The 25,311-nt window shown below is 34.8% G+C and overlaps 1 protein-coding gene across 3 annotated transcripts in view; it reads right to left on the bottom strand.

Moving 5' to 3' along the window:
• The window catches only part of Cnbd1 (cyclic nucleotide binding domain containing 1), a 294,076-nt gene extending 291,229 nt beyond the window's left edge, over positions 1-2,847 (bottom strand). For 2 of the 3 annotated variants that reach the window (XM_069991807.1, XM_069991808.1), the window contains exon 1: positions 2,712-2,774. The gene's annotated coding sequence lies outside the window, so the exon portion shown is untranslated. Of the gene's footprint in view, positions 1-2,711; positions 2,775-2,833 lie in introns of those variants that run through there. The other variant, XM_069991806.1, reaches the window with a different exon arrangement.
• Positions 2,848-25,311: the final 22,464 nt, after the last annotated feature.

Here is a 25,311-nt window from a genome sequence, read left to right as displayed (position 1 = left end):
CAGTATATTTTGGAAACCAACTTTACAACTTCAGGCAGGGGTGGGGGTGTGGGGAGGTGTGTGAGAGATGGGGGAGGGGAGGGATGGTGGGACAACAAAAGAAGGGATCACAATGACCGACAAGTAATGTACTAATGTTCATGTAATTGTAACCCCTCTGTACAGCATCTTTACAATAAAATTAAATTAAAAGAATACATCCAAAACCAAAAAGTAAAGGACAAAGAATTGGAGAAGTCTCTCCCGGAGTCCCCTAACCTTGGCAGTCACTAGGTCTGTGCACAGGTGACAGGGTCCTTTGTAGTCCTCTGTGACCACCGTGCAGATTGGTACTGGCTGTGAGGAAAGGCCAGGTCAGTGGAGAGTATGTCCTCAGTGACAGAGTAACATTCCCCTTAGAAGCTTCCCTTGTTTGTATGGCCGGAGTCACAGGTGCCTATGGGTTCTTCCTCTAAAAGGCTGCTCAGATTGTTCACCAGGGTCAGCAAATTCCAAGGTGATGGACTTCCCGGACATGAAATCACACAGGAAATCACACAAGGTACCAAGTTCTTCACTAGCTAGAAAGAACCTAGAGAACTGGCCCCACTGGCTCCTGGCTCTGGTGCGTTCAGCCTTCACCCACAGCAAGCCACGGCTGTGGACATTGAACAATTTGTCAGACCTACTCTCAGAGCTCTCGATCTCATTCATTGAAAACCACATGTGGTAGGCTGGAAGGCATGCCACAGCAGAGGCCAGCCGAGCCACCTGCCATCCCCAGACTCAGAACTTATTCTCTAGGGCAGCCCACAGACAGCAGGGCTCACTGGGTCCCATAGAGGGCAGTGCCCTAACCACCAAAACTTCAATGGCACAGACTCCCCTCTGCCTAAACTCCTGGAGTTCCATATCTGTCTACTTCCATATCCAGTCCTGCCTTCTGGCTATGTCATACTCTGACTGTGTCAGGGCATCCGCAATCTTCCTGACCTGTGACGACTCCTTGTTTTCAGGGCCCCAGGGAAGTTCAGTCTCAAACAATAGCTATCTTACTACAGATTTGGAGGGGGGTGCAATGAATGTCTCTTCCAGTGGTGGCTTGCCATGTAGCAAATTTCCACAATGGATTTAATAGCTTGTGAAGCTGTGGGTTTCTCCTAAGGCGAAAAAAGACCGTTTTTCTGTAATCAGGACTGCTATGCTTGCCTTGTGGTGTAGCTTTCCATTGTTCCCTCCACCAGTGAGCCAGGATTGGAGTTGCAGACTATTTCCCCTGTTGCGCCTTAACTTTTTGTTTCTCTGTGCTTTTTAGATGTCCTGTCACATATTGCTTGATTCTCTGTGTTCTTTCTCTTTTTCAGATTATAGAGTCTCCTTAATTATCTTGACTCTTCTCATTCATAGAACCACACAAAAGAAATGTGTTGTTTCGGGGGTTATTTTTTGTCAGTCCTGGGGCTTGAACTCTGGGCCTGGGAAGCACTGTCCTTGAGCTTCTTTTGCTGAAAGTTAGTACTATACCACTTGAGCCAAAGCGCCACTTTTGGATTTTTCTGAGTAGTTTATTGGAGATAAGAATCTTAAGGACTTTCCTGCCTGGGCTGGCTTCAAACCACAATCCTTAGCTCTCAGCCTCCTGAATAAGAAATTTCTAATATTCTATCTTACTCTGAAGCCTCCCGGCTCGAGTTTCCCTCATAGTCCTTTGATCTGGATTAAATTCATGAATACATTAGTTGTCAAGGGGAGGTTTGTTCTAAATACTTTAGCTTTCCTATTAGAAGGTCATCACTAGTATTACCTCCCACAAAAACTTCTTATGAACAAAGACATACAGACATATCACACACACACACACCATTATTTCTTTAAAATGGAAACTATTATCATCCATCTAGAAAATTTAGGATATCCTTTACAAATATGTCTAATATAAAAGTCTACCTTCAAGAAATCATACAGATGTCAAAAATGAATCAGATATAAATCTTGCTGTTAAGAAATTTACAGTCTCAGAAAAAGGGTGTCCAAGAGAGTATAATAGAGCAGCTGGATACATTGCAAGTATGTTATATATGTATGTATTAAAATAGCATAATGAGACTCATTATTTCATACAATTAATGTGTGAGAATAAAAAGGGAAACAGCCTCAGAGTGAATAAAAACCACATTACATACTAACTTAAAAAAATCAGGACAGCATTAGATTAAACTATATATAATCCCTAATATTCAGTCCTTTTTCCCTATAAAGTGGCAATTTCACGTTTTAAACTAAAATTTCAGCTAAGCAGATAATATAAGCATTAAACTATCAAGTTCTGAAAGTTAATAGGCCGATTATATGTTTTTAATCCCTTCACCACTCTTCCCCAATTTATAATAGTTACTATAAACTAAATTGAGTGCACAAGGAGTATTTGTCAGCACTGACCCCTATTTACTGAAGCATTTACCTTTATTTCTGCTACCTAGTAATAGAATTTCAGTAATGCCTATAGCTCAAGGCAATATTTTTACTATGTTTTATATATGATATCGTTAAAATGAGTATCTTTGATGTGAAAATAAATTTGAAGAATTGAAAGTAGGATATTTAGCCAAGGGGAATTAGCTCAAGAGAAAAACTTCCCATGGTTGTTCTTTAAGTTGGATAACTTCAAAGGCCCTGATCATGGAAAATGCTTATTTTATATGCATAGTAATAGTAGTAACAAAAATACTAACCAGAAAATTCAGTTCAAGAAAAGGGCGTGATTATAAATAGGAGAATAAATAAGAATCCACAGAAAATATTGAGGATTAGGAAACAACAGACTTCTAAAATGTGCCAGAATTTTCAGACTTACTCTTCAGGTTCCTCAGAATTATGGAGAGGGTGGTTACCATGCCAACTTATTGAAACAATGTTTCTATGGTAACTAATTGTGCATAGTAAAAGGTTGTTATTTTTCCAATTCTCTCCTGAGGTAACTCTCAATCAAGGAACAGTGGACCTTATCAAGGATTGGCAAAGTGGTGGATTTCAGTTCATTTCATGCTGATAAAATAAATATGCCACAGACTGGGTTTATTTCTAATGAACAGAAGTGTATTGACTTCTGAGTCTAGAGGATAGGAAGTCTATGACTGTGGGATCAGAATCTGGGTAAGGCCTTTTTGCTGCATCATCCATGGCAGAAAGGCAAAAGGTAGAAAAGGAAAGCTAATATCATCCTTTTATAAGAAGGTGCATTGACAGCACCTCCTCCTCCCCCTTAGCTCACAGCTCCCAAAACACTGGCATTGAATGTTACATGAGGAGAGAAAAAGGGAAATAAGCAATGGGAGTAAATGACAATAAATAAAAAATAGATCTTTTGTAATCAATAATAACCCTGTGTCAAAAATTAGCATACAACAGTTTTTTTAGCCCAGCCAAATGTATAAACTGCCTAAATTTGTGTGTGTGTGTGTGTGTTGTGTGTGTTGTGAGTGGTGTGTGTGCATGTGTGTGTGTGTGTGTGTGTGTGTGTGTGTGTGTGTGCATGCTCATGCATGCACATACAGAAGAAAATAACTGGGTCAGAAGCAAACTTTTGCCCATACAGCTTGTTTCTGTAAAGAAACTTTTCAAGCTCAGTTTATAGGAGGGAATCAACTTATCAGGGAATTAAGGAAGGACTTATAGAGAAGATGGGGTTTTAGCTGAGCCTTAAATAATAGATAAGGCTTCTACTAGAAAAGATTGGATGTGATAGATTTCCTGATGTAGAAAAGAACACTCCTAAACTCATTGAGATCCTGAGGAACATTTAGTAGTGTGAAATAGCCAGTATAGGAGCAACAAGGACAAATGTCAGGTGGAAAAGTTGGGGGTCAGAATTTGAAAGGATGGGAATCCTACACAAAGGAATGGAGAAGAAAGAAGGCGTTAGGTTTCTAATTGTTATAATTACAATCATCATCAACATAAAGCCTGCATATTAGGCTGAACTTTAAAAGAACTGATCTTGAATCTCTGTTTAGGAATAATTCTAGCAAAAGTTTCTAAAAAGAAACCAGTGAGAGAATAAGGCTGGAGTTCAACATGGCTCACTCTATTACTATTCATGAGACCCTGGTTTTGATGCCCAGCAATGTGAAGATAGATAAAATGTTAAATAATAATGATAATAATAGCAATAACAATAACAATAAACCAGATTTGACTATCAAAATTTCTTCTTGGCCAATAGTATTAAAAATAAGAGGGCAGGAATGAATAATTGTGTATAAAAAGCTATAGGATAGTGTGTGATTGGAAATAAAACATGAAAGACAAGAAGTTCAGTAATACAAAACAATTATTTCTCCCATATACAAGAAACTAGAGGGAAACGCAATTGTGTTAGTGAGGGAAAAGAAGGGGTCAAGGTAGACATTAGCTGTGGGAAGTAGACGAAAAAAGCTTCTTGAGAGGAATATTTAGATCTTCAGTGCATGAACGTATTTGTAGATCAGACAAGAGGCTGAAGATGGAATACCAAGATGGCAACACCCTAATATAAGGTCTTAGAGGAAAACTCAGGACCTTGGAAAACAATACAGTGTAGTCCAGTTTGATGAGATGGCTGTACAAAGTATGCATATTTTTCTTTGGAAATATTATTAACTATTTATTAATATTAACATTAATATAATACACTTATATCATATTTTAAATAATTATAACAATATTATTAAAATTAAATACAAGAATTTTTTTATTTCCTTACTGGAAATGATGACACAGTCCTAACACACAATTATGTTCAAATTGGAAGCTAAATGTAGAAGGGAAATTGGAAAGTACTGAGGCAGAAATACTGAGGCTTCTATTGTCCATCAGGTATGTGTAGCTCTTCTTTTCTCTGTGTTGAATGGCTACTATATGCTTGACTCCAGACAGCATCATTCATTCTCTTCCAACAATGATTTGCCAGTAGAACTTGAATCTATCTAACAGTGAGTAAACTTGATTTTCCTCAAATGTTATTTACTCACTAAATGTCTTGAAATATTTTCCTGCAATATAATGTGATTGTCCTTGATAACAATAACAGCACAGTAATGAATATGTAGACATTTACGAGTAGGAAATAAAATGAGATGTACCATTGTAATTCAGACACATTATTTTACTTTTATAACAAATAGTGTATTTGACATAGCTGGGTGATAGATGTTGAAAGTGTAACTAGTACTCATGAGTATTTGCAACTATGATTCTAAGACACACTAAAGCTTTTGGATCTCTGGTCCAAATATAATTTTTTATAATAGACAATAGCATTTCCCAAAATGGTTAGTGATAAAAGGTAATTTACTCAAAAGCTATTTTCAAAGGAAACTTTTTTGCAAACAAAATTACAAATTGATTGTTTTCTTTCCCTTCCTATTCAATAATTATATTTTTTCTGATATTTTGCAAAACAATGGAACATATTTGTTATTCTAACTTTCTTATCTTTACAGTATACTTTTGAGGAATAAGTGATAAAGCTTATAATGTCTTAAAGTTCTAACTATGCTCTAAATTCATGTCAAGAAACAATTATTTCTCTCTTTCAAACTGCCTTGGAGTTATAATCCTTAGCCAAATCAAGCAGATACTATTTGCCAGACATTAACTAATTAAGTATACTTCTGTAGTCAAGAAATGATCACAGGTTTGTTTGGGTTTTTAATTGAAGGATATTAGCTAATTTCATGCTTTTTGGATATGTCTTCTATTTGCCCTCTTCTTTTTTGGCCACATTTCCGAACAGCTTTCCTCACATTTACAACTTGTCATTCATATATTGGTGAGTTCCTAGAAAATAATTTTTATCATAATTGACAGTTTAAGCTCATCAGTGGCTCTGTGTCTGTGTCCGTATGTGTGCACGCATGCACAAACACATGTACAACCACCAGTCCTGGGGCTTGAACTCAGGGGCTGGGTACTGTTCTTGAGCCATTTTGCTCAAGGCTAGTGCTCTACCACTTGAACCAAAGCTCCACTTCTAGCTTCTTGGTGGTAAATAGGAGATAAGATTCTCATGGACTTTCTCACTTAGATTGGCTTCAAAACTTCTGAGCAGCTAGGATCACAAGCATGAGCCACAGGAGCCCAGCAACAGTGGCTCTTTACATCATCATAATGAAGGACCAAATTCTTGCATATCTTCTCAAGTTTATCTTTCACTAGCTGGCATTTTTCACCTTTCCTTTATTCATTTATTTATTTTTATTTTTTGGATGACATTGGAACTCAAATTCAGTACTCATGATATTATTCAGTTCTCTTACTCATGGATAGCAGTCTACTACTTAAGCCATGCCTCCAGACTGGCTTTTTGTTGTGTAATTGGAGATACAGTCTAGCAGACTTGTCTGCCCAAGCTGTCTTCAAACCACAACCTTCCAGGTAACAGCCTCTTGAGTAGCTAAGATTATAGAAAAGGAAATGGTGCACCAATAATCATAATACTCAATTTGAAATGTGAAAACCAAAGTGGGACATTAGATGTGATTGTTGGGGGAAGGAGTAAGTGAGGGAGGAAGAATGATGAAAGGGGTAACACTGACCAAAATGTACTTCATGCATAACTGAACATGTTAAATTGAATCTCCTGTATAACTATTTGAGGAGAAAAATAAAAATAAATTATAATCTGTTTACCCAGTTCTTAAACAGTATTATTAAAGTCCCACCTTCATAAGGTGGAATTAGAAGACATCCATAAAGTTAAGGCACAGAAAGCATTAGTCATTTTTACTTACATATTATCACTAATATAATACATTTTAATCTGTGTTCTGTTACGAAAACAAACTACCTGAGACTTCTTGCTTTGTAAAGAACAAAAGTTAGCCAGGCACAAGTGGCTCACACCTGCAATTCTAGCTACTCAGGAGAAAAGGCCAGAAGTGGCGCTGTGGTTCAAGTGGCAGAGCACTAACTTTGAGCGGAAGTAGTTCAGGGATAGCACCCAGGCTCTGAATTCAAGCTCCAGGACTGACAATAATGATGATAATGATAATGATAATAATAATAATAATAAACATTTATTTAGTTCATATTTCTGGAGGCTTGAAAAAGTAAGATCATTATGCCAGTATCTGATTGGCATTGGGGGTCATCTTGTATCATAACATGGTAGTGATCAGAAAGTGACTAGGACACTAGTCACTAGAGCAGAGAGTTATACGGTGGAATCCAATTTGAATTATGCCGTTCTGAATTATTTTTTCTTTTTTTCTTTTATTGTCAAGGTGATGTACAGAGGGGTTACAGTTACATAAGTAAGATAGTAAGTACATTTCTTGTCAAACTTGTTACCCCTTCCCTCATTTTTCACCTACTTTCCCTCCCCGCATAGCTTCCCCCCTGCAAGTTATACAGACCATTTCCAACATATTGTCTGTCTTGTGAATATCATTGTTGCATTGGTTCCCCCTTTGTCCTTTGTCTCACGATTCTATTGTTCCCCTTCTCTTCCCTAATTCAGATAAATGTATACATAATACCAGGGTACCAAAATCAAATGCAGTGACAACAAGGGATATACCATAGGGGAAAAAAACATACAAAAGAAACAAAAAATCACATAGTACATTAAAAAAACAACAACAACAACAAAGGAAAACCTCTTGTGTCTATATCTTGGAGCTCATTTAGCTTAGCATCATTTTATATGGTTATATTTATGTGGATATTCTGCCCATCTGCTAAGATTATTGTAGATGTATACTAATTATTTCAAATAAGGGAAACCTTAGGGCTTATGTTTCTTTGGGTCTGGCTTATTTCACTTAATATGATTTTTTCAATTTTTTTTAACAAATGGGTGGTGTCATTCTTTCTGATGGAAGCATAGAATTCATATATACCATATATGTTAGAGCCTGTAGACTATTTCCTTTCCTCCAAACTTAGCTTCTTTTAATGCTTTCATTGTCCAGAACACATGCATCAGACCTTACTAGGAGCAATGTCACAAATATTGTGATGTAGACAAAGCCCAAGGTCACCTTAAACTTAATCAGAAAGTAGAAATCTTCTTCTCATCATCATATCCTGTGACAATTTTCTCTGGGATGTAGATTACAGGACTGAATATACACCTTTTCCATCATTCAGTAGACGTGATCATTACTGACATACCTCCAGTGGTGGAAAGAGTATACCTGGAAATTAATGAGAAAAGTGAATCTTCTGACTGTTTTATTTCATGTATTTTGAAACAACCATAAATAAGAGTTGATAATATAGTTGACTAGAATAATATTTAATCAAAAGACTCAATTTAAAAAGTTTTTTATAAAAGTTAAGAAAAACGAAAAGGTGATTAGAGCACCTCATTTCATTAAGACTCGTCCTGTTTCCATGTACCTGGATCTAGTGCTCTTAAAGTACTATTTATGTTTATAGGAAAGTAGTCAAAACAATAAATGGAAGTAGTCAAGGTGATAAATATAAAGCTAAAAGCTTTATTTTTGCCTGTTGAAAGTCTGAAGTATGACTTAACGATGCTAAAGATTCTGAAAAATATTTTTTGTGCACTGGCCCTAGAAAACTCTACAAAGTATACTTTCAAAATGACATGTATACTGTCAATACATTTTTCATTCAATAATTCAACACATGAGTGCTTTAAATGATCAATCATTTCTATTTCCTTTTATATGTATAATTTCTTCTTTTATGACTCTGTTGAAATCTTTTGTGGCAGCAAGTAAATATACTGTAATTCAAAAGATCATCAAAAGTTGTCAAAATTAGATGCTTTTAATGTGAACAATTGTATTTTTCCATTCTTTTTCTGAATAACTTGAAATTTTTATTACAGAATATAAAAGCATTCTCTCAACCTCATTGAATGTAGGAAGCAGCACGGGGCCAAGTTCATAATAGATGTTCAACAAGAGTATATTAAATTGAGCCTAAGTTTTCAAATATTTGGTTTTAGATGAAAATAACTAAATCATATGTGAATTAACTCTCTTTGGGCTGAGTTCTATATAACACAAGCTCTAACACGTTACTCAGCTTGGAAATCCTCTTCCTGTCAGGGCAATTTGCTTCATCTGCATTCAAGAGGCAAAGCAAGCAGAATTATCCAAATTCCTTTTCCACCTCCTGATAAAAAGCCCTGGAAGGGCTTTCTGACATGAATGCTGTGCCAGATAATTTTCTCTACTTCCTAACAGTTAGACAGGCAACAGAATCTCCATTTATATAAAACACATAAACCACAGTAACCAATCGAAAGATAGTAGGTGGAGACTGACCTTGTGATAGCTGAAAATCTTTTACCTTTTCTACATGCGTTTTCATACTTTAAATCCTACTTTCAGTATTTTTTAACTCCTTGCTTCTAAGGCACGACCTTGTGACCTGAATTTTTCCAGTTGATGGCAATATATGGGAATCAAATTTGAAATTGAGCATCATTGGTAGTCATGACTCTACCAAACTCCCTTGGCTCCTCAGTTCCATATTTTGAAATTCTGTGTATTAATAAATCCCTTCCCTTAAAAAGGGGGGGGGCTGAGAAGGTGGCTCAGTGGAAGAGTGCTTGCCTTGCATGCATGAGGCCCTGGTTCAATTCCTCAGCACCACATAAGCAAAAAGAAAAAAGCCAGAAGTGGCACTGTGGCTCAAGTGGTAGAGTGCTAGCCTTGAGCTGAAGAGCTGAGGGACAGTGCCCAGGCCCAGAGTTCAGGCCCCATGACGGACAAAAAAAAATTAAAAAGCACAGTAGATTTTCTCTTCCAATCAATTGGTAGTAGAAAGGATTCTAAGTGTCTAAACGCTGAAATTTGCTTTTAAACATCAGCCCCCACTCAAAGCTGTGTGCCTAAACATTTAGCAACCTTCTGGGGGCAGTTTTCTTCATCTGTAAATGAATAATGACACACAACTTCTTGATGGAGCAGAGACTTAAACATTAGAAAATGGAGTCATTAACATTCAGTCAAAGAAGTGTGAAATATTTTATTACAGTTTTGGTGATCTTCTAAACAGCTGATGTAGCCTATAAACAAAAATTAGAGAACATTTTAAAATCTTTTACAGCAAACAAATACCTTAAGTAAGCAAAATAAAGAAATGACAGACTAAAATCTAATTTTTATTGCAAAAATGGCCATGTAAATAAGATGAAAATATAATGTGAAAAGATAATAGCCATCTCCCTCTAACTAAGAAAGCAAAGCCCAATAAACTCAGGGAATAATATCCAGCCTCACTCAATTGTAAAGAAATTGAAATCAAAGCAAGAAAATACCATCTTTCATCTCCAAAGATTATAAAAATGTTAGCGTTTTGATGCTACCAAATACAGATGAGCAACACTAGCACACACTATTGACAATATGTAGGTTAACCTAGCCTTTGGCAAAGAAATTCTATCACAAATTTGCAAGCACATATCCTCTGGTGGCTCACAAGTACGTTTCTGAGAATTTGCCCCAAGGATAATCTTCCAAAAGTCTACAGAAATATATAAAAGTATATTTCTCACAGCATTGTCTCTAATAGAAAAAATTACAATAAGCTTAATGTCCATCAGAATGTACATAGTTAAAAATAATGGTACATTTATGTAATTTAATGTCCTAAAACCCCTAGAAAGAATAGTGTTGCTTTGGAGCACATCTTAAGGAAAGTTCTAAGATAAGATGAAATAGTTAAGGAGATATAAAACCATAGTATACATACATTGTTGAATACATGGCATGTGTGTGTAATGTTTTTGAAGTAGTTGGTTCTGATGGAAGAATACATTTTCTAATGTTTTCAATAATATTTTCCATCTCATTTACCACTGCTATAGGTAGGGTCTCAGGTTTAGATGTGGGTCAATGGTGCAATACTTAGCCTTTTATGCAAAAAGTTATAAACAGTAGATAGATAACCATTTGGCAATTTATAATATAATGTTATTTTTAACTAATTATATTATAAACCAATACAATGTTAGTATTTTTGGATTAGACAACTAGAGAACCAAAATAAATGTTCCAAGTCTGAGAATAAAAATTTAGAGCACTTACTAGTGTGGTATTATGAATAAACATTGAGATATTCTAAGGGTTTCTAAGAAATATTCTAAGAAATTTCAAAGAAGTGTTGCCTCTAAATCAGTCTATAGTTGGTTTTGACTAGAAAATAATTTCTGGCTAAGTGGCATATACCTGGTATTGAAGTGTACATTTCTATTCCAGGAAGAAAAAAATGACTATCTTAGTCCTAACATTAAAGCAAAAATATGGTAGGCATTTAAGAATTATTCTAATCAGTTTTGATGTAAAAATGTATAAAGTTCAATAAAGAAGCAACAACATATTGATCAAGATGCATCATACTCAGAAACTGACATGTTGAATTGTAAACCCTTTACACAGCTGCTTGAAGATTTAAAAAAAAAAAGAAGAAGAAGAAGAAGGGGCAACATACTGTTTAATCATTGGCTATGTGCCAAAAAAAATAAAAGGACTTGTACATGGAGGAGATAGTTAATCATGATTGTCAATTTGACTGGATTGTGAATCCTAGAAAAATAAATACCCAGTGGAGGAATTTCCAGAAATAAGTATATCATTAGAGGCCTCTAACCTGATCAACAGTTTAATCCATTGATGGAGTCACAATTTGGATAGAGTATTGGGAACAGTGGAATTACAGAAGATAGGGACTAGTGGAAAGAAATGGATTACCAGGAAATATAGCTTTCAAGGGTATATCTTGGCCTTAGCCCTTTCTTATTACTCTTCACTGCTTCCTGGCCACCATGAGAACAAGTCTATTTCATTACATCTTCCTTATCATGCTGTTCTACCCTACCACAGACATGTCACCAGGGATGAAATTTTAAGGCAATGTACATTCTTCCTTCTTCAAATTAATTCTTTCAAGTATTTTCTACAGTCATGGAACATCTCACATAATGAGAACGAAGTAATTATCACAAAACAACATGGATATAGAGACACACAGCTTTCATCCTTCTACTCCCTTTTTTCTCCAATCTTCCCATTTCCCATATACACACATGACATATGGCATAAGAATTTTACCCATTTACCTATAACTACCCAAATCAACCCATACATAAGATCTTCTCTCTATGGCTACTATGTATGCTGTACTTAATGCATGTCATGAAAAGTGATGAACCAAATTATCTAAATCACTAAGCTATCTGTGTTACTGACTCTACCACATCATGAGTCATTATCTGTAGCCTGGTGATGTACCACCACAATCTGCATTATGAGTTATCACTCATCATTCTGCTGTTTTAAACAGGATGATACTTAGGAATTCTTGTCTCCTAATTTCTCCCAGAATATCCCCAAACTTATCCACATTTCCTCATAAAGCCCCAAGTAATTTCTTTGCCTATTTTTTTCTTTGATCATATTCTAGGATCCATTCCCTAGAAAAACACATTGTAATCCTTAATGTCCTTACTATACTAAAAACAATGCACTTCATAATACTTATTAACATATGCTATAAAAGTAATATTTTTATTATATTTGACACTGTAGATATTATCCCATCTATTTATTAAAATATGACTTTTCCTACTATACATATTTTTGTTGTTATTGTAAAGGTGATAATCAGAAGGGCTACATAAATCAGGTAACAAGTACATTTCTTCTTGAACAGTGTCACCTTTTCCCTTTCTCCCAGTTTTTCCTTCCCACCCCCCACCCACAGCTTTTATAGTTCATTTTCAATGTAGTGTCGAGGGTGTACTACTATGTTTACCCTTTGCTCCACCCTTTCTATGCCCTCCCATATCCTCCCAAAGACAGACTAACAAACATGACAAAAAGTAAAGAAAACAAAATCAACAACAAAGAGAAAAAACTCTTATTTCCATTTCTTGGAATCATTTTGAAATATATTATTTTGCATAATCATATGTACATAGCTATTGAGCCTTTGTGATTCTCTCTTAAGAATACTCTCCTTTGGTCTCATTGTGTGAATGGGTAGAGATCTGTGTAATTTATCATGCGCTGTATATTTTTTAATATAACTTGTTAACCAGAATACTCTGTGACTCTAAGCATGAAAGTTATGTTTCTATATCTCCTGAATATTACCCAAAACATACTTTATATCTTATCCAAATCCTTAAAAGATTTGTTTTATGAAAATACTTTCCTATAGATAGTAGTAACTAATAGGCTCTTTACATACACCACTGTGAGCTTTTACACATTATCCTAGAGTCATGTATAGCTTTAACAAAGCTCAGTCCATATGTGAAATTGACTGGGACAAACTGACTAACTTTCTTAGTCTTATTTATTCATCACATGTCATTTTTGAATCAAAGTTCATAAATATTGCTTCATTTAGGGATAAGATGATTCATATATATGATTCAACTATGACTGAATTAAAAATGAGTTTGTATGTAATAGCAAAAATGCAGGTGATTTCAATTTATACATTTATTTTTTCCGGGAAGACTCTACTATATGTAGATTACCATATATTCACTTAATACATCCTAACAACTCATTTATTGTACAAACTAAATCAATGTCATACTGGATACCAGTACCTCATACCCTAGTTACTCTGGAGACTGGGATGTGAGAATCAGTGTTCAGAATCATAATAAACAGACAAGTATGAGAGATTCTTATCTGCAACTAACCAGAAAAAAGCCAGAAGTGGAGACATGGCCAACTGGTAGAGCATTAGCTGTTAACAAAAAAGCCAACTTTTCACTTGAGACCCTGAGTTCAAGCTCCCGCACTGATAGAAGATAGATAGATAGGTATACAGACAGACAGACAGACAGACAGATACCACTCAGAAGCAGTCAGAAAAATTATACTTTGAAACAATCAGATTTCTAGGACGCAAGACATTATTTGTTTTGAGCACAACTACTGACAAGTAGTATTAGCTCACCTTTAAACTTGAGTTAAAAATTTAATTTTTGCTATGATTTAGCTATGAGTTAGGTAATTTTCCAAATCAGTAAGTAAATCATATATATGTATATATATGTATGTAGCTCAATTTATACCTTTTTGACTTTACAACAGTGTGACAGCTATATATAGTAGTAACCATACTTAAAATTTGAATTTTGAAAATTTATTGTTTCCTGAACTAACTATATGTTACATAACAGTCTCTCATTATATTGCAGCTCCCAGTCAACCATCCAGTCACAAAGGTAAATGACTATAATGTTTGATAGTGCACTTAATGAATTCACAATGGGTTTTTCAGAACAAAACTTTAACATTATGTTGAAAATGGACTATAATGTGGGCAGGGACAAGAGGAGGAAATTGGAGAAAATTGGGTGACATTGTCCAAAAAAAGAAATGTACTCATTAGCTGACTTATGAAATGGTACAACACTGTAATAATAATTGTATTTTTTAAAAAACTGTACTATAAATCTAGGAGCATCTGTACTGCTAATAACAGACTAGCTTGAATTAGACAGAGTATTCCAAAATGAAGAATGCATAATAAGTGTTAACTATGGAGAATTCTGTACACAACCCATTAAGAAAAAATCTGAAAAAAATTAATTTCATTAAAGTAAGGGCATAAGATTAAAGAAAGAGGTTTCAGTGCAGATGTAAACATATGTGACAGTGCTGGACAGATGCTTAAATGTTACCCTACTTCCTTGAGCAGATGCAATACATAATTCACTGGTCTATTTCAGTAAGCAGGCAACATGATCATGAAACAAACACACATTTGGCAACAAGAGCTCATTAATTTTATGAATTAAAATTTTTGAAACTGAATGTTTCAAAGAATTTTACTAGAGTATATCATTTTACCTGGTGCACATTTATTGTGTTTTCCCCTTTTCTTTCCTTTAAAAATTGACTAAATCATGTCAAGTTTCAATGAGATTAAATGAACTGATGAAAAGCTGTTTCTGAGTCTTTGAAGTGGTTTGAGCTTTTTTTTGATGAAGTCAAATCTGTCTTGTAGTATGTTAATGTAAATTATAGTAGTGAATGTCAGATCTCCATCTGCTCCAACAATCTGTTCAAACACACAGTTCTTTTCTAGGGAAAAGAGTTCACAATCCTTCGGAACATTGTATTGATTCCCTTCCATTCAAAAGGGTTTCTTTTGGCAAATTTGATTCTTCACCACTGGCCTAACTCACCACCCTTGCAGACTGTTGATAACAAAGCTTCTCTATTCCTAGAAAGCTTATGAATACATCTTCTCCATTCCTAAAAAGCCTATGAATACATCTTCTCTATTCCTAGAAAGCTTATGAATACATCTTCTCTATTCCTAGAAAGGATCTTCTCAGCTTTTGGTGACATGTGGCCACATCAGTGCAGCAATCATTGCATTTAGAAACCACTATGGCAGCCAGTAGTTATTCTCAGCAGTATATTCATTTTGGAAAAAGAGACAAGAAATGAAAGATAAAAATGGAGTTTTCGATCACAAGAGCAACTTTAGCACATCCTTAGTTTTCTGAGTGGTTTCATGGAACATTCTCATCTGTTTTCCACAGAGAATGTTTGTGCAAGGTTCATAACATCCAGAGCCCCACTTAATAACATATCCACACAGAGGAGCAGATGAATTATTTTTGTGAAAGTAACTCATCAAGCACCATGAAGGTATATTGTTTAAGGTGAGATAACTACAGTTGGCTATTTGTTGTAAGTATTATGTAATTAAAACCTGTACAATACTTTCATTTTAATTATTTTAACACATTTGTATTTTTTAATTTTTTTTATTGTAAGAATACCGTACAGAGGAGTTACAATTACATGGGCACAATAACGAGTACATTTCTTATCAAGCATTATTGCCTCCTCATTTGTATTTTTAAAACTCTAATTTGAGTTTGACAAAGTAAACAAACATAGTCATTATAATCTGAGAACGTTAAATGATATTTTAAAGATGACTGCCTCAATTAAAATAATATTTGAACACTGATTTTTTGGGAGAGTTAAATGGCATTATACTGATCTCAGTAAAATTTTATTCAGGTTTCTTTGGAATCAATAAAACATTTTAGTAATTGGATAAAGTAACTTATTTCAAGACTATATGAAGGTCAGACTGTTTTGTTTTCAAAAGAACACTATCATACAAAGATAATGGAACTTTTACTGAGGTCTGTTCAGGATAAGTGTGAACAATATTTCTAAGAGCAATAAAAAATGGTAAGGTATAAGCATATCCAAGGGCCATAATGAACATGCAACAAGAATAGAAGCAAGTCAAACCCCAATCTATTACTTTACACATAACTGATATTAACTGTGGCTAACAGATTGCTTGCCACTTTGTCTACTCTCCCTTATGTCTTTGTATCTTTCATTCACTCTAAGGTATAAGACTTTTTCAGGTCATACCACCTCTTATCAGTTCTTCTTTCCTTCCCTGAGTAAATATCACATGTATTGTGCTACCATTGCTCATCATAGTGCTCCATAACAGCTGGCTTATTTTATTTTTTTCCCCCTGCACTGTGAGATGTAGAAAAGAAAGCCTTCTCCAACTTGTAGTTTGCTCATTCTGTAATCAGTTTCCTCATTCTCTATCCATGTTGATGGAGTATTTACCATGGAGAGACCGTAAAACAGTTTGTGGAATCATTTTGAGTGCTTCAAAGTTACAGTGAAACAAAAGAATATAGGTATTGCCTTTTGCAAAAAAGAAAAAAAAGGTAAAGAAACTGGTTAAAGATGTTCTTCCGTGGGTAATTTTGAATTCATTCACCAGTGACTATATAAATTCAATGCTTCCAGTACCCCTCTAGCATTTGTAGAAACAATTCTGGGAAAGAAAATCTCAGAGAAATTGAGTAAGTACTATAATGCCACGCCAGAGTAAGACATGAGGGATTTGCTCTATTTGAGGAAATTAAATATAAATCTCTTTCATCGTAGTGACTTAATGAGACAAGTGCCATCCCTATTTTAGGTTACATATTTGTTCCTTCTCTGATGCACAGCAAAAAACTCCTTAATATTTCTTGTTCAGACTTCTCATGATACATTTCAAAACTCAAAATATAATTTATATGTATATATAATATATATGTTACAAAGGTACTAAAATACATTTTATTCTCACATTGCTATTGATATAATTTTTATTGTTATAATTAAGGTGAGATACAGAGGGGTAATAGTTACATAATGATATAAACCTTAAAGTCACTCTGATATCAAGCATTTTGGAAAGCATACACAGTAGCATCCATCTGTAACTTCAGCCCTGGAGAGATGGAAAGAAAGGATCATGAGTTCAGCCTGAGCTAAAGTATAGTGAGTTTGACCACAGCCTGTAATACAAAGTGAAACCTTGCCTCAAAACAAAATGGAGTCAAATAAAGAAAAAAAATATGCATTTAGGGAATGTTCTCATTACTCATTCTAAGAAAATGTGAATTTATATTTGTCCATAAATGTGCATTCTACTTCAAGAATGGGAACAAGCTATAACATAAGTATTGAAGATTTAAAAGAATATGTTTCATAAGAAAAATTATTAATCATTACACATAAGCCTCTGGGAGCTGTCATAAAGACATGAACTCCATTTTTAGATATATTGTAAAAGTAAAGTTTCACTCCTAAAGCATAATAGATATGTCTGAGCTTTTGAAAACTAGTATGCCAATGAGCATTAAAAGATACTCCTAGAGATTTGCTGCACAACAAAACACATAAGTGCACATTCGGTGGAGAAAAAGCTTTCTGGCAAGGTGTTATAAATCCTCTCCTAGAATTTCAATGTTTTTAGTGCCTTATGATCTTTACCTGAGAAAACACTTTTGAGTACTGTGTCCCCAAATCCACCAAATATGTGTAATAAAACCTCCACCTATTTGTAAAAAGCAAAAATAAACATGTATTTTGAGTTCAAAAAAGTTATTACTTGTTTTTCCTAGTTTTTTGTTTTTCTTTTTTTGTTTTTGTTAGTCTTGGAGCTTGAACTCAGGGGTGGAGTTCTGTACCTGAATTCTTTTTGCTCAAGGCTAGCACTCTACCACTTGGGCAACAGCAACTTCCTCTTAGTTATTTTGATGTGTGTAATCTACTAATTCTTTCTTGAAGACTACTAGGTTTAATCACTTAAAAAGGATATGTACAATTTTTTTAAAGAAATGTGTAACCTAGGTACCAGTGGCTCTTGCTTGCAATGCTAGCCACTCAGAATGATGAGATTTGAATATTTCAGTTGAAAGTCAGCCTGGACAAGCAAGTCCATTAAGTTCATAGTTGTAATTAACCATGAAAAAGCCTGTGGTTGAGCTGTGACTCAAGTGGTAGAGTGCCAGCCTTGAATAAAAAAGCTCATGGACAATGCCTAGGCCCTGAGTTCAAGCCCAGTACCAGCACAAAAGTAAAGGAAAGAAAAAAATATATGTATTAGGGTCATACATTAAACTTGAGAGCAAATTTCATTATTTAAATGAACTGATAGGAGAGTTCAGAAAAATTAAAAGAGACCCAGAAATGAAAACCCCACAATGTTAGTTTTAAGCAACTAAAACTGAATGCTAAAGTGAACAGAAAGAAAGCTAGATATACAGTTGTTACATGCATGTATGTATACCTACATATATACATACATACATGTATGCATACATGGACACATATTGACCATGAGTACAGTGTTTTCTTTCAGGTCCGAAGTTCATGAAGGCATACATTAACTGAGATCAGCAAAAGTTGGCAAGAAGGGACCTGACCCACAAAACCTTTTTAAAATTTCCAGAAAGCTATGTGCAGCGGCTAACTGCATAGGACTTGATCTGCAAGAGAAAGAGGAACTCCAACCCCAAAATATCACTCAATTTCAATAGACTACACCAATAAGATTCAAACAAGTTAGGGCTTCTGTTATTTGTAATATTGGCAATTAAGTAGTTGAATGTGTGCTCTTAGAAAAAATACAGACAAAAATACCTTTGAATTATAATCATACACTCAATAGAATCAGAATGATTCAAAGAGATTTGATCAGACAGAGTTTTTTGTTTTTTGTATTTTTTGGTCAGTTATGGAGCTTGAACTCAGGGCCTAGATGCTGTTCCTTAGCTTTTATTTTCAAGGCTAGAGCTCTACCACTTTGAGCCACAGCTCCACTCCCAGTTGTCTGGTGGTTAATTGGAGATAAGAGTCTCACAGACTTTCCTCCCAGGCTGGCTTTGAACCACAATCAGATCTCAGTTCCTGAGTAGCTAGGATTACAGGCATGAGTCACCAGTACTTGGCCCAGAAATGTGTTCTATTATAATTACATAAAAGTAACCTGGGTGACTTTTGATAACCATTGTTACCAATATGGCATCTGTATATAAAGATGTTCTATTGTCTTCCTAGGGTATTTTCTTAATCCAAATTTCTCATAAATCTCTGATAAACAAAAGCTATAAGTATTAGTCAAAATAATCTAAAATTTATATTTCCAATATTTCCAATTTTATATATTAGAAATATAAATAATAAGCACTTTCTGTTGCATGATTAAATGATAGCTATTTAAATGGAAATACTTTTGGTAGGTCAGCATATGAGAGATGATAGATAGATGTACACATTCATACCTCCATATATGCACAAATACATAGAGATGGATCACACCTGAATTTCACTTCAATTGTTTGAGCATATCAATAATCATGTGGCAGAATATTATCACCTAGCATGTTTTAGTATGAAAATTTAATTATTTAATTTTTTTCTTCTATCTTGTATAACCAGATAATAAAACATATTTATATTCCCTTAGTGCTTACTAACACTGGAAGATTTTGCTGCTTTTGACCTCTAGTCTTTATTTGCTGGTAATTCAAGCTTAATGGAGCTTCAATACCACTGAAGAAAAAGTAGGAGGGGAATAGAAAGATTTTGTTGACTGGGAAATTGTTTGAAAGATTCTCTACATCCAAGAGATGTAGAGAATCAAATCTAAAGAGTAGAGGAGCAACTATTGGTGGTTACCACATGGATCCCTGTAAATCCCCAAATGCAAAAGGCTACAACAACAACAACAACAATAATAATAATAGAAAAATATATTATCCCAGAGAAGAGTCTAATTGGTGAACCAAACAACTGTCTCCCTGTTTTAATTGCTCAGTCTTTGTGTTATCTAGCTGTAATATATACTCATTCAAAATGTCCACAACTTGAACTCTCTGGATATGGGTCAGGTGACCCAAGTGCCAGTACTAGATAGGACTTTGCCCTATCTGCGGGCTGCACCTCATTAGATTTTGGGGTGGTAATGTCCATGACAAAACTTTTTTTGGTTCAGTTATAATCATACCAAAAGCCCAGTCCCCCAATTGCCCTGAAGTATTGTCAGAAACAAAGATTCAAGGATACCATCTATTTAAACAAATCTTTCCACAGACACCAGAAAGGATTCCCTCTGAACTGGAACATGGTTATTGTTACCTTTAGATATTGTGAATATTCTCCAAAAAATTTTTAATGAGTCAAGTAATTCTTCAGGACCCATGTGTATCACATATTTATCAAAGCTACACTATATATCAACCATGTAGTTTCATTGTAGCATCATATAAAATGTTACATAATACATAATATTCTTCTTAAAAGATGAAAAAAAAATCTAGATGGCACTGTTATAAAACACAAGCCAATTTACTATGATTTAATGACCAACCTGAAAAAGGACTATCAAATTTCAGGTAGCTTTCTGAATGAAAAGACCCAAGACAGACTTGAAAAAAAATGATGGTAGTTTGAACTGGACCTTAAAGAAATGAAAGTATCTGAGAAGGTAGGGAGAAAGTAAAAGAATTAAACAATACAAGTAAGATTGTTCCCTTATGAATCTAGATTTCATAAAATATATCTTGAAATAAAGGCTTCAGGCTGTAAGACAACTTATATAGCAGCTGATTTTAAATTATTTTCATGAATTAATAATAGTCAACTAATTATCTACTACAGATAGACATCACCTGAGTACTCTCCTTTTTGGCAGGTCCTACGCATGCAACTGTGAGCAAAAATAGCCATGTTTTCACTGCTGGCATATTAAGAGCAACAGATTTTAATCAAAGATACATGCAGATTCATATGAGACTGAGGAAAATTAATAACCTGTCACATCACTAGCTAGCAGAACAGAGAGCTTATTAATTTAGGACTAGGTGACCCAAAGCTCATGTTCACTGTTGCAAAACGTCTCTTGTGGCATTGGAAGTGACTTGCTTAAATGGGACAGAGGAAGGAAATATTGGGTCCAAGTCTTTAAGTAATAGGGACACACATCTTAGCTCAGTGAATTTCAAGAACAATTACAAATGTCTGAAATTAGACTTGTCTGTCTTTCAGCTGAAAATTTAGCAAAGACTGAATTACTATCTGTCTTTACTACGATAGGAAAGTTTCTATCCTGACTGCTCTATGAAGTTTCTTTCCAATTGCAACCAGTTAATCCATGATTTTTTTCCTTTTTATGTTTTTATTGTAAAAATAGTGTGCAGATGGGTTACAGAGTAAGGTAATGAGTTCATTTCCTATCGAGCATTGTTACCTCCTCTTTTGTTTTTACCCTACCATTCCATCCCTCCCCACCTCCCCAAGTGGTAAAGTTCATTTTCTACATAGTGTCTTGTACATCTCATTGTTACAGTGGGTCAACTCTGTATTCGATTACTGACTAATCATAAACACATATGACCCTGCCACAAAAATATGTGTAATACACATATTGTAAAAATAATCCCAAAACTTCTATAGATGTTTATCTAATATCTTGGTTTTTCCTTGATTATTTTGTTTCTGAAGTCTTCCCACTAATCTTTACCTAACACCTACATTGTTGATTTATTCCACTACTATATTATCAAATCAAAGGGAAATTTAAGATGTTTGGCTTTCTTAAGCAACTTCTAAATGCTTAACATATTCCATATCAAATTAGTATTCAACATCATTTCTTCAAAACCTTAAATTAAGACTTGATTTTAATTACCTCTCAATTATAGCTTACACCACTCCTGTAAGTTAGCTTTTTTAAAGAACGCAAAGTCACTAGGAAGAATTAGATTTTAAAATGCAATATGACAACTTTACATTTAACTTACATTGCAATTATAAAATAGTTCTCCCAAACAAGCTGCTTTCATGTAATTTGTTTTCTTTTTTTTTTTTGATTGCTTACCTCTCAATGTTGCCTGAAATTTCCATATGTATCAAGGCCTTTTCAAAAGCAATAAATGGAAAACAAGCATTCATTGGTTGTAAGAGATAAGCACCAGTTAGAATGAGATTGAGGATGCAGACGGAGGATGTGTATTTTTAGACAAAGTAATAAAGGTCTTAAAAGACTCATAAATTTTAACCACTTGTATGTTCCAAGTGTTAAGATTTGATGGATTTATGATTTAATCATACCCTCTTTAACTGGTTTCAAGAGTTTCCCCAATGCGTAGAGTGCCACTAATATTTAAATAGATTCATAGTATAACAAACATATATAATAATAGTGTAAATGATAGTGCCATTTATGTATATTCTACATGTATCAATTTCCCAACACCTTTAAGGAAAAAGTCCTAAGTTACTGGCATCTTATAGGTGAGGAAACTGAGGTTCATTCCTAGTTCCACATCTAGAAATAGGGCCTCCAGATTCTAATATGGATAATGAGAACTTCAAAAATCTATGCCCTAGCTGGATACAGGTGGTTCACCTATAAACCTAGCTACTCAGGAAGCTGAGAGCTAAAAAGTTCAAAGTCAGACCCCATGAGATAAATCTGAGAGTCTTATTTCAAATTCACCACCAAAAAACTATAACTGGAATTATGGCTCAAGTGATAGAGCATGAACTATGAATTTAAAAAAAAGCTAAGTAAATCCAGATGTCAGTGGCTGATGCCTATAATCCTAGCTGTTCAAGAGGCTGAGATCCGAGGATGACAGACCCAAGCCAGCCCAGGTAGCAAAGTCCATGAGACTCTTATCTCCAATTAATGACCAGAAAAGCAGAGATGGCACTGTGGCACAAAGTAGTAGAGCACTAGCCTTAACTGAAAGAGCTCAGGGACAGCACTCAGGCCCTGAGTTCAAGCCCCACAACCAAGACAACAATGTAAAAAGCTAAGTATTTACTTGCATTTGCAAGACTTTGAGTTCAAGCTCCTGTAGCAACAAAAATGTTAAGAAAAAAACTCAAGTACTTAACTACTATCCTGTTACTAATATCACTCATTTCTGCTTCTGTTTTAGAAATAAACAGACAACTCCCCTACTCCACTACTTCATCTTGAAATGGAGAAAAGTAATTGTTCTTTAGTGTTTAACTGACCTATAATTGCAAATAACTACTCTTGACACCATGTTTTAAAAGAAAAGATCTTTAGATAAGCAAGACCCACAAAAGCCCAAAACTTCTAGATTTAAAATGGCATTGGCCTCTTGTTTCTCAATTAATCCAAACCAAGGAAGAAAGAAACCTAAAAGACATCTGTCTGGACATAGGAATCAGCCAGGGGCTAACAAGAACAGAGAACCCAGGACAGCTTTGAGGCATCTTCAAAATGACTTGTCACTGGAAGGAACCTGGAGGCAAAAGTAGGTGAGGAATCATACAAGCAAACTAGTCAGTGAGATAGGTTGAAGAAGAAACTGGATTATCATGAGCCTTGCAACTGCCAGCCTTGAATGGCTGAGCAAACAGTATAAAACGCTTGACTCAAATGCACACACATATGCTCAAACTCTCCATCAGCCTAAATGACTACCTTGGTTATTTTCTCCTCTGAGCCCCTGGAAATATACGATCCAGCCAGAACTTTCCTCTTTAGACAAAGTGTGTAAAAGTATGCAAATATTTTGTACAAAATCTTTCCTAACATATCAAAATAATATAAAAAGAGCAAAAGAAAAAAAAAGTGAACAACTTTCCAGAGAAATACTGATAAGGAAAAAATGATAAAAGAAAAATATGTAAGGGATGGGTATGAATGTTGAAAGGAGGGACATTGATCACCATGCATTGTACATGTGACTGCTTTGTTAAGCAGCAGCTCCTTTGTACAACTACTTAAATAAAAAATTAAAGAAAAATATAGTCATAAGTGTCATTGGAAATTTAATTTGATGAATAAAATAGCTATTAAAAACAAAAAAAACTCAAAACAAGAGGGACAAGAGTTCTGGGGTATAACAATGAGAAAGTAGAAGGAGGTAGGTAAATAAGCTGAGGACTGGGGGTAGATCCAGGAGTTAGGACTAGGAGTTAGGTCCAATGAAGGCAAATATTGTGTCAGAGACACAATAAAGGATTAGGGATTGGGATTACAGGTCTGGGAAATGGAAGCAAAGTGATATGAAAATGAAGAAAGAATGTTTAGAGAGAAAAACTAGATAGATGATTCATCGATCAACTGATCCATAGATCAGTATCAGATGACAAACAGATAAAGATTGTTAATGAATATTGTAACAAAATCACTATAAGTGACCTTTCTATTATAAAAAGATAGCTTTTTAAACGTTCATGAAACATTGTCAAAGTATTTCCATACATTGATCAAAATACCCTCAAATTCTAAAGGTAGAAATAGGAATGTCAATATACTTTGGGTTTTTTATTTGTTTTTAATAGCAATTTATTGTCATTATAGAGATGATGCACAGAGGGATTACAATCACATGAGTCAGGTAATGAATACACTTCCTTTCTTACAGCGTCGTCTTTTGTTCCCAGTCCCTCCATCCTGTCTCCACCCATGAATGTGTAGTTCAGTCACCAGTATCCATTGAGCTCCACTGCTGCACCTTTTTACCCTCTTTTCTTTGAGTTCTGTACCCCCAATCCTTCTAAAGATATACATTTGAATACATGATACATAAGGTAACAAAGGCAGAATCATTAAAAACTAAAAGCGGAAGGAAGGAAGGAAGGAAGGAAGGAAGGAAGGAAGGAAGGAAGGAAGGAAGGAAGGAAGGAAGGAAGGAAGGAAGGAAGGAGAGGGAGAGAGAAAGAGGTCTCTTGTTTCCATATTTGGAGTTAGTTTCAGTATGTATATTGTTTTATATAAATATGAAGAAGCACTTGGGCATTGAGTCTTTGTATTTCTCTCCTAATAGTATCCTCTTTCAATATATTTTTTGGACACAAAATAAGAAAATTAGAAATTCATAAGAAAGCCAGAAAAGGCTGCCAAGCCAAAATAGAATAAAAAAGATAAATGAATGTTTGCAAAATAATAACAATAAAGTTAACTTGTAGTAGAAGTTACATGACAAAGCTGAAGTACTGTTTTGAAGTGAAAGAGTCTTAGCCT

Source organism: Dipodomys merriami, unplaced genomic scaffold, assembly GCF_024711535.1.
Source record: "Dipodomys merriami isolate MVZ:Mamm:240054 unplaced genomic scaffold, mDipMer1.0.p SCAF_4, whole genome shotgun sequence".
Lineage (NCBI taxonomy): Eukaryota > Metazoa > Chordata > Mammalia > Rodentia > Heteromyidae > Dipodomys > Dipodomys merriami.
Note: the sequence above shows the minus strand (reverse complement) of the source record. Positions and strands in the feature narration are given on the sequence as shown.